Source organism: Anthonomus grandis, chromosome 2, assembly GCF_022605725.1.
Source record: "Anthonomus grandis grandis chromosome 2, icAntGran1.3, whole genome shotgun sequence".
Lineage (NCBI taxonomy): Eukaryota > Metazoa > Arthropoda > Insecta > Coleoptera > Curculionidae > Anthonomus > Anthonomus grandis.
The window spans coordinates 2,570,303-2,577,373 of NC_065547.1; the positions used below are offsets into that span (position 1 = coordinate 2,570,303).

At 32.3% G+C, this 7,071-nt stretch overlaps 1 protein-coding gene across 1 annotated transcript in view; it reads left to right on the forward strand.

Annotated features, from left to right (window-relative positions):
• The window catches only part of LOC126750471 (endothelin-converting enzyme homolog), a 29,016-nt gene extending 22,510 nt beyond the window's left edge, over nt 1–6,506 (forward strand). Inside the window, exon 11 of the mRNA XM_050460101.1 lies at nt 4,552–6,506. The gene's annotated coding sequence lies outside the window, so the exon portion shown is untranslated. The remainder of the gene's footprint in view (nt 1–4,551) is intronic.
• The last annotated feature ends 565 nt before the right edge of the window (nt 6,507–7,071 follow it).

Genomic DNA, 7,071 nt, shown 5'->3' on the forward strand with positions numbered 1-7,071 from the left:
GGCTCAAAAGAATTTGGATTTAAGGATGAAGTCGAAGTTGAAGGCTGGGGATTTTGAGATTCCGGACGCATGTTTTTGTCATCAAATATTTTTAAGTACCGCGCTAGTTTTGCTGGATTTTTAATTTCCGCTGTTTCTACCGCGAATCTAATTTGATCGTCTTTAATGTCACCCATTATCAAATTAATTTTATCCGCGTTTGTTAAAGGAATTTTCATACTGTTTATCAATGCAAGTTTTTCAAAAGCATTTTCATACAGACTTTTGTTAGGCTTAGGGATATAACTCAACATTTTTGTCATATCTGCATGCAAATCGCTTGTAGAAATAAAATTTTCGGCAAGCAGATCTTTCCACTCAGACCAAGTAAATAAACGTGTTGGCAGCCCTCGATACCAAACTTCTGCTGGCCCACGTAATTTACTCAGCGCTAGGTGACAAGTTACTTGATCAGACCAATTATTAATCTGGGCAAACTCATCAACGGCAATAAGCCATTCCTTTATATCTTTATGAACAGGGTTAAACTCTTTAATGATGTGATTATTGATTGGCCCAGTACGATTACTATTGTTATTTGCAAGTTGGTTAAAACCTTGAATTAAAGCCTGACTTAAAGAAAAAATAGACTCACTACCATTCTGCTCAGTGGACATTCGAGGAGGCGGCGTATAGCTTCTTTCCTGATCTCTACTGGAGCGATGACGTGATAACTCATGATCACCAGATCTTCTTTTCCCACTTGTGGAACGTTCACGGCGGGCACTAGGGAAACTTGCGGAATATACGTAACCGCGTTCCGAGTTTCGGGGCATCTTTACACGAAATTAATAGTCTAATAAACAATGCTTCGAGTTTAATAGGTCACTGGATTTACTAATCCCACTTCTGATGTAAAACTCAAAAATAATTAAAACAATTTCTAAATAACACACGGATTTTATTACAATGAAATCAGATTAAGACAAAAGAGAATAAAAGAATAAAAGTATTAATATAAACGCAAACGACTAAATTAAGCTAAAATAGGGTTCTGTATCCGACAAGTGCACCCTTTTCAGTTCAAAACCCAAGTGTCCCTCATTTGGGTTTAAGTTGCCCTTGATCCATTTGTGTAACCCGATACCCAAAGAAATAGTCATCTTATTTATGGGTTCCTAAAGGGTCTTATTAATGGGTTTTAAAGATTTTGCCTGGTTCTTGTCGTCAACTGGTGATAACACTTTAAGAGTCGCGTTTTGATTGTAGAGCCTCCAAAGCTTGAAAACATTTAAATTACTACTCAAATATTGCCAACTACTTAATTTCGAACGACAACAATGGCTGTCCACTCCTTAAAAAACTCTCCGGAAATTTTCTCACGGCCACTCGCTTTTTTTCGTATTTTTTGCTTATTGCACGATTTTCTCTGGGCAAAAGCCCAGTTTCAAGATATCGCCTGGCAATTCTTTGGACGCGATCCTTTTATATGTCTATCGTGCTTCAGTTGTGAACATTTACATAATTTTAATATGTACGCATCTTGCTCCTTCTTTTTTTGAAGGTGGTAGACAATGGTACAGTGAAAACATCTTGTCGAACTTGCATTGTCTTATTTATTTAATGTAACACGACGTTTCGGTTGGTAAGTATCTCCAACCGTTATCAAGTGTAAACTGACGCCTTCACCGTCAGTTTACACTTGATAACAATGCAAGTTCGACAAGATGTTTGCTCCTTCTTGGTTTTCCCCTGATAAAAGTTTTGATGAAAGTCATAAACATCTCGGCTGGTTAATCTTATACATTTGTATGTTTTTCCATTGTGACCGCAGGTCACTTTGGCGTTCCGCCTAAAGTAGCAAAACGATTACCTTTAATACCCTGTCAATCTTGCAAAAACAAAAAACATAAAATACCTTTCGCGTTTTAGTATTTCTCTTTTCCACTGAGATCTGTCACTGATATTTCTTCTGCATTTACCCCGTTCTGCGGGGATAATTTTTTGCTCCATATTAAAAATAACTAGGGGAGTGTAAGGCAAAATGGCATACTTTGTGTTTAAGACCGCATAAAACGCATTATTTTAATGTTTAAAATATTTTTGGTGCATATAAACTATATATAAAAAAATTTAAGACTAAAAGCAGGTCATGTTCACCAGAAATAAAATATTTAACAAATAACTCAAAGTGTCATTTTGCCCACCACTGTGTAGGCAAGATAACATAGGCAGGTAGGCAAAATGACATTAAATTTCAAAACAAAAAATATGTACGGTTTAAAACATTTATTAAACAAATGTATATAAGGTAAACTTTTAATGAAAACAAATAAAATCATAAAGAACAAAAGGAAAACATTATTCTAAAGATCCCACTCTTTAATAAATACATTTGCTTAAACTAATCTTTGCATGCATCACAAATAAATTGCTTGGTTTTTTTTGACACATCTCCGCAGTCAGTGTGAGCCCACATTTTGCAGAGTTGGCATTTTATCCATTGCTCCTTGGACCTAGATCTACTGAAAACTTCATTGCAGTAGATGCACGCTGGATCATCCTCGTCCTCTGATTAATTTCCAAAAGGTTCAAGTTCTTCATCTGAATCATGAAAAACTTATTTGGTAACCCGGGCTCGATTACTTTTCCTGACTTCTCTTTATCTTTTTTTTATTTCGAATTCTTTTAACTCTTACTTATAAATGGAGAAATTATTAAGACACTTTGAGACTCCTTTCTTGATTTTTTTATTGCTATCTTAGCTACAGGTTTGGGGTGTATTTCTTCTAAAATTTTATCTATTTTCGATATATTTGCCATTTTATTTCCGTTATTATTCGAAGTAGGGACCTTACCGAAAGTTGAACAGCCACTGTCCTTCGAGCATCCGGGTTGGATATTGTCATCCTTATCATCATTATGTTTGTTAGGTGAATTTTTACCTGCATTTTCAATATCCGTGTTTTCGGTATCCTCAACTGGGGGCAAAAAGATGATCCGAAAAAATTTGTGGATTTAGTGGGCAAATACCGGTTGCTCTAAAACCACTAACAGCAATTCCTACAGTGGCTGCTTTATTGTACGCCTTTTAAAACAGTGAAGACATGTGATACATCGACACTGTCCTCCCAGGATTTGCTTATAACCAGTTCGTTACTTCTTGATCATAATAGGATCCCAGAGGTCCAAAAAATGACACATCTCATCAGTGGTTGAAGTCTATGCGCTGGTAAACAATAAACCACTACATCATTTTCTTTTGCATATTTTAGGGCACTATAATCTTTGTGACTTGTATGCCCATCCAAAATTAGCAGAGCTTTATTATCGAAAGTGTGTCTAATATATTGAACAAAATGTTTAATCCATTTAAAAAATAATGGTTTTATCATATAGGCGGGTTTATTATACAATTTAAGCGTTCCTTGAGGTGCTCCATCATAAAGTAGTTCATTTTTCTTTTTGGTAGGAAAAATTAGAGCTGGAGGGATATAGTTACCAATGCTGCTTACGCAAATCACAGCAGTTGTATGAAATCCGCGTTCTCCACTTGTTAGTGACCCTACTTGCTTCTTACCTTTTTGAGCAACAATCTTTTGAGTTTTTTGGACATTGGTTATCCAAAATGTGCTCTAATAAAGCTTTTTCCATTTCTTCATTTAAGGATTTTCTAAATCTTCCCAGACTTTTCTTCGAATATATTTAAAATCTCCGTAGAATGGGAAAGTATGTAATTTTGCCTGATATGCCACTTTGCCTTACACTCCCCTAGTTAGTTTTATAAATTATAATTCAAATAAAAATACCTTAAAAGTTAGTTAAAAACAAAGAATTTGGTAAAAATATCCCATAATAACTCTGTTATAACCTATACTAATCCAAATAATCTACAAAAATATAAAACGGGTGATACAAGCAGGCATGTGTTTCATGTTTTCGACGTACGGATAACGCGCGTTTTGAAACGACACATCCAAGTGGATAAGGCAAGTTTTGCGATAACAGCAATATTTTGCCGTTGAATTTTAATGGGATAAGGCAAGTTCTGGTGAATATTATTAAGGTAGAAGGAGCATATCAACCTAAAGAGAATATTGCCATATTTACCACATTTTTCGTAAAATTTGGATAAGGCGAGTTTTGCTATGAGTCGCCTCAAATATTTCTTATATACAAAATATCTTGTTCAGTGAAAAATTGATCCAGCTAGGGCACTTTTGGTAGATACATGTTTTTAATGACATGATTCTACGGCAAATATTTTAGAAAATTAATTTTCTCTCAAACATTCTGCATTCTTTGTAGCTCAAGAAGTCAATAACTTAAAGCCTTTTTGATCCGACAAGGTACAAGTGCAATCAAAAATGAAATTTTCAGAATACGTATCTTTTGAAGACATTTTAAAATATTTTTGCCTATAACTTCGGATATTATTAAGCTATCTTCATGATTTTTTCACAGAACGATGAAATTATTCTTGAGCATTACTCCTATAAACAAAATATCCTGTACGGTGCAAAATTCACTCAGATAAGGCACTTTTGGTAGAGCCATGTTTTTAGTGGATAGGTTCTACAGCAAATATTTCAAAGTATTTTAATGTTTTAAAAAAATAGTTTCTTCTCAAAGATTCTGCATTCTTTAAAGAATATTTTGATATATTAACGATCTTTGTAGCTCAAGAACTGAATAACTTAGAGCCTTTTTAGTCTGTCAAGGTCTTAGAATAACTAAAAAGGAACTTTTTGAGATAAAAAAACTTTTGAGGTCATCTTGAGATATTTTTGCCTATAACTTCGGATGTACTTAAGATATCTTCATGATTTTTGCACCAAAAGATGAAATTATTCTTTTGCATTACTCCTATAAACAAAATATCTTGTTCAGTGAAAAATTCATTCAGATAGGGCACTTTTGGTAAAAATATCTTTTTAATGCAATGGTTCTAAAGCAAATATTTCAAAGTATTTTGATGTTTTAAAAAAATAGTTTCTTCCCAAAGATTCTGCATTCTTTAAGGAATATTTTGATATATTAACGATCTTTGTAGCTCAAGAACTCAATAACTTAGAGCTCTTTTTGTCCCGCAAGGTACAAGTGTAATAAAAAATGAACATTTCAAAATACGCAACTTTTGAAGTCATCTTAAGATATTTTTGCCTATAACTTTGGATGTACTCGAGATATCTTCATAATTTTTTCACAGAAACATGCAATTATTCTTGAACATTCCTCCTATATACAAAATATCTTGTTCAGTGAAAAATTCATTCAGATAGGGCACTTTTGGTAGAAAAATCTTTTTAATGCAATGATTCTACGCCAAATACTTCAAATTATTTTGATGTTTTAAAAAAATAGTTTTCTCCCAAAGATTCGGCATTCTCTAAGGAATATTTTGATATATTAACGATCTTTGTAGCTCAAGAACCCAATAACTTAGAGCCTTTATCATCCGGCAAGGTACAAGTGTAATCGAAAATGCACTTTTTAAAATACGTAACTTTTGAAGTCATCTTAAGATATTTTTAAATGTACTTGAGATATCTCTAAGATTCTTCCACAGAAAGATAAAGTGATTACTGAGGATAAATTTGAACTACATAAAGTCACATTAAGTAATGTTCTTTTGAACTTAATATAGTAATCCCATGCGCTAGTGCCAACCCAATATAAGTATATATATATAATTTATATTAAATTATAAAACATAAACTGCTGATCTAATACAGGGTGTTTTAAAAGTTTTTATCACCCTGTATACTATATAAGTCAAGAAAATTAGTTGATAGTATAAATTTTAATTTTTTAATATTGTTTTTATATATATATATATCTAAAAGTTCACATAAGGTTAGAACGGGTATAAATGTAGCATAGGTTTAACATTAAATAAATATTATAATAAAATTATTTATTTTATATGTATTTAGCCACATTATGTAAATATATTTATCCATTGTTACTCTATATATATTTTTATATAATTTCTTGTTCCTATATTATATTGTGTATTCGTATAAAAATTATGTATATAAAATAGGCTTAAATATAATATACATAAGTAGATAACGAATGAATTGCTTGGCACTCTTTATTTGCGATCAATACATATTATAAGGTGGTTCATTGAAAAACTGAAGGTATTTACTGTATACTATTACATTCTTGTTATATATATATTACATGTCACTCCTTGAATTTCTTAGCATTTTATGTAGATTCTAAAGATGTAATAAGATACAGAGAATTTAAGTTTCTAAGGGACCACCCTTAGCTAAAAAATCCTCGGTTTTACTATATTTATATATCCTAATTTGTATCAAAGGACCCAATAGCCAGTTTATAGGGTGAAATGGTAATATTAATAGTAGAACAAGTTGAAGTTTGTAGGGAAATTTTCAATTGTCCATATCATCAACCAAATTTTATTGAGAACATCAAATTATCTAATTATTTTGGTTTGTTTGTTGTATTGTTTGTGTAGTTTTTTACTGTGATAATAAATTAAATGTATAAAAGAATACCGTGAGATTTTTTTTTATTTATTAGGCAATAACTGATGATCTGAAACTGTCACAGTGTAACCAAAAAATGCCCCATTGATCGCGTATTAAAATGGGACACAAAATCCAATTTAAATTGACAACAGTTGCCGAGTTGCCCAACTGCTCCCGAATTTTCCCCATTTTCCTGGCAAATCGACAACGATCAGTGACATAATATACTCCCGGAATATCCTTCTCCTTACAATAACTCACAATTTTTCTTTTTTATATATAAAAAAAGGTTCCCTACGTACGTAATATAAATTCAAATACGACACAATAAAAAAAAACGTAGATATAAAGGCAAGTGGGGATCTTTTCAGTTTTAAATTACTTATTTTTTATTTTGCCCCTGTAGGTAAGTAAGTCAATTGGGGATCGGCCATCTTGGATTTGTGACTGGTGTCCCCATCAAGAAACCGTGTCTTAGGACTCTTTGTTACAGGGGTTAATTAATAATAATATAAATATTTAAGTTAGTCCAGGGAATTAGAGAAAGTACAAATTATGTGACATAATGGAAGCAAACTGCATATTTTTT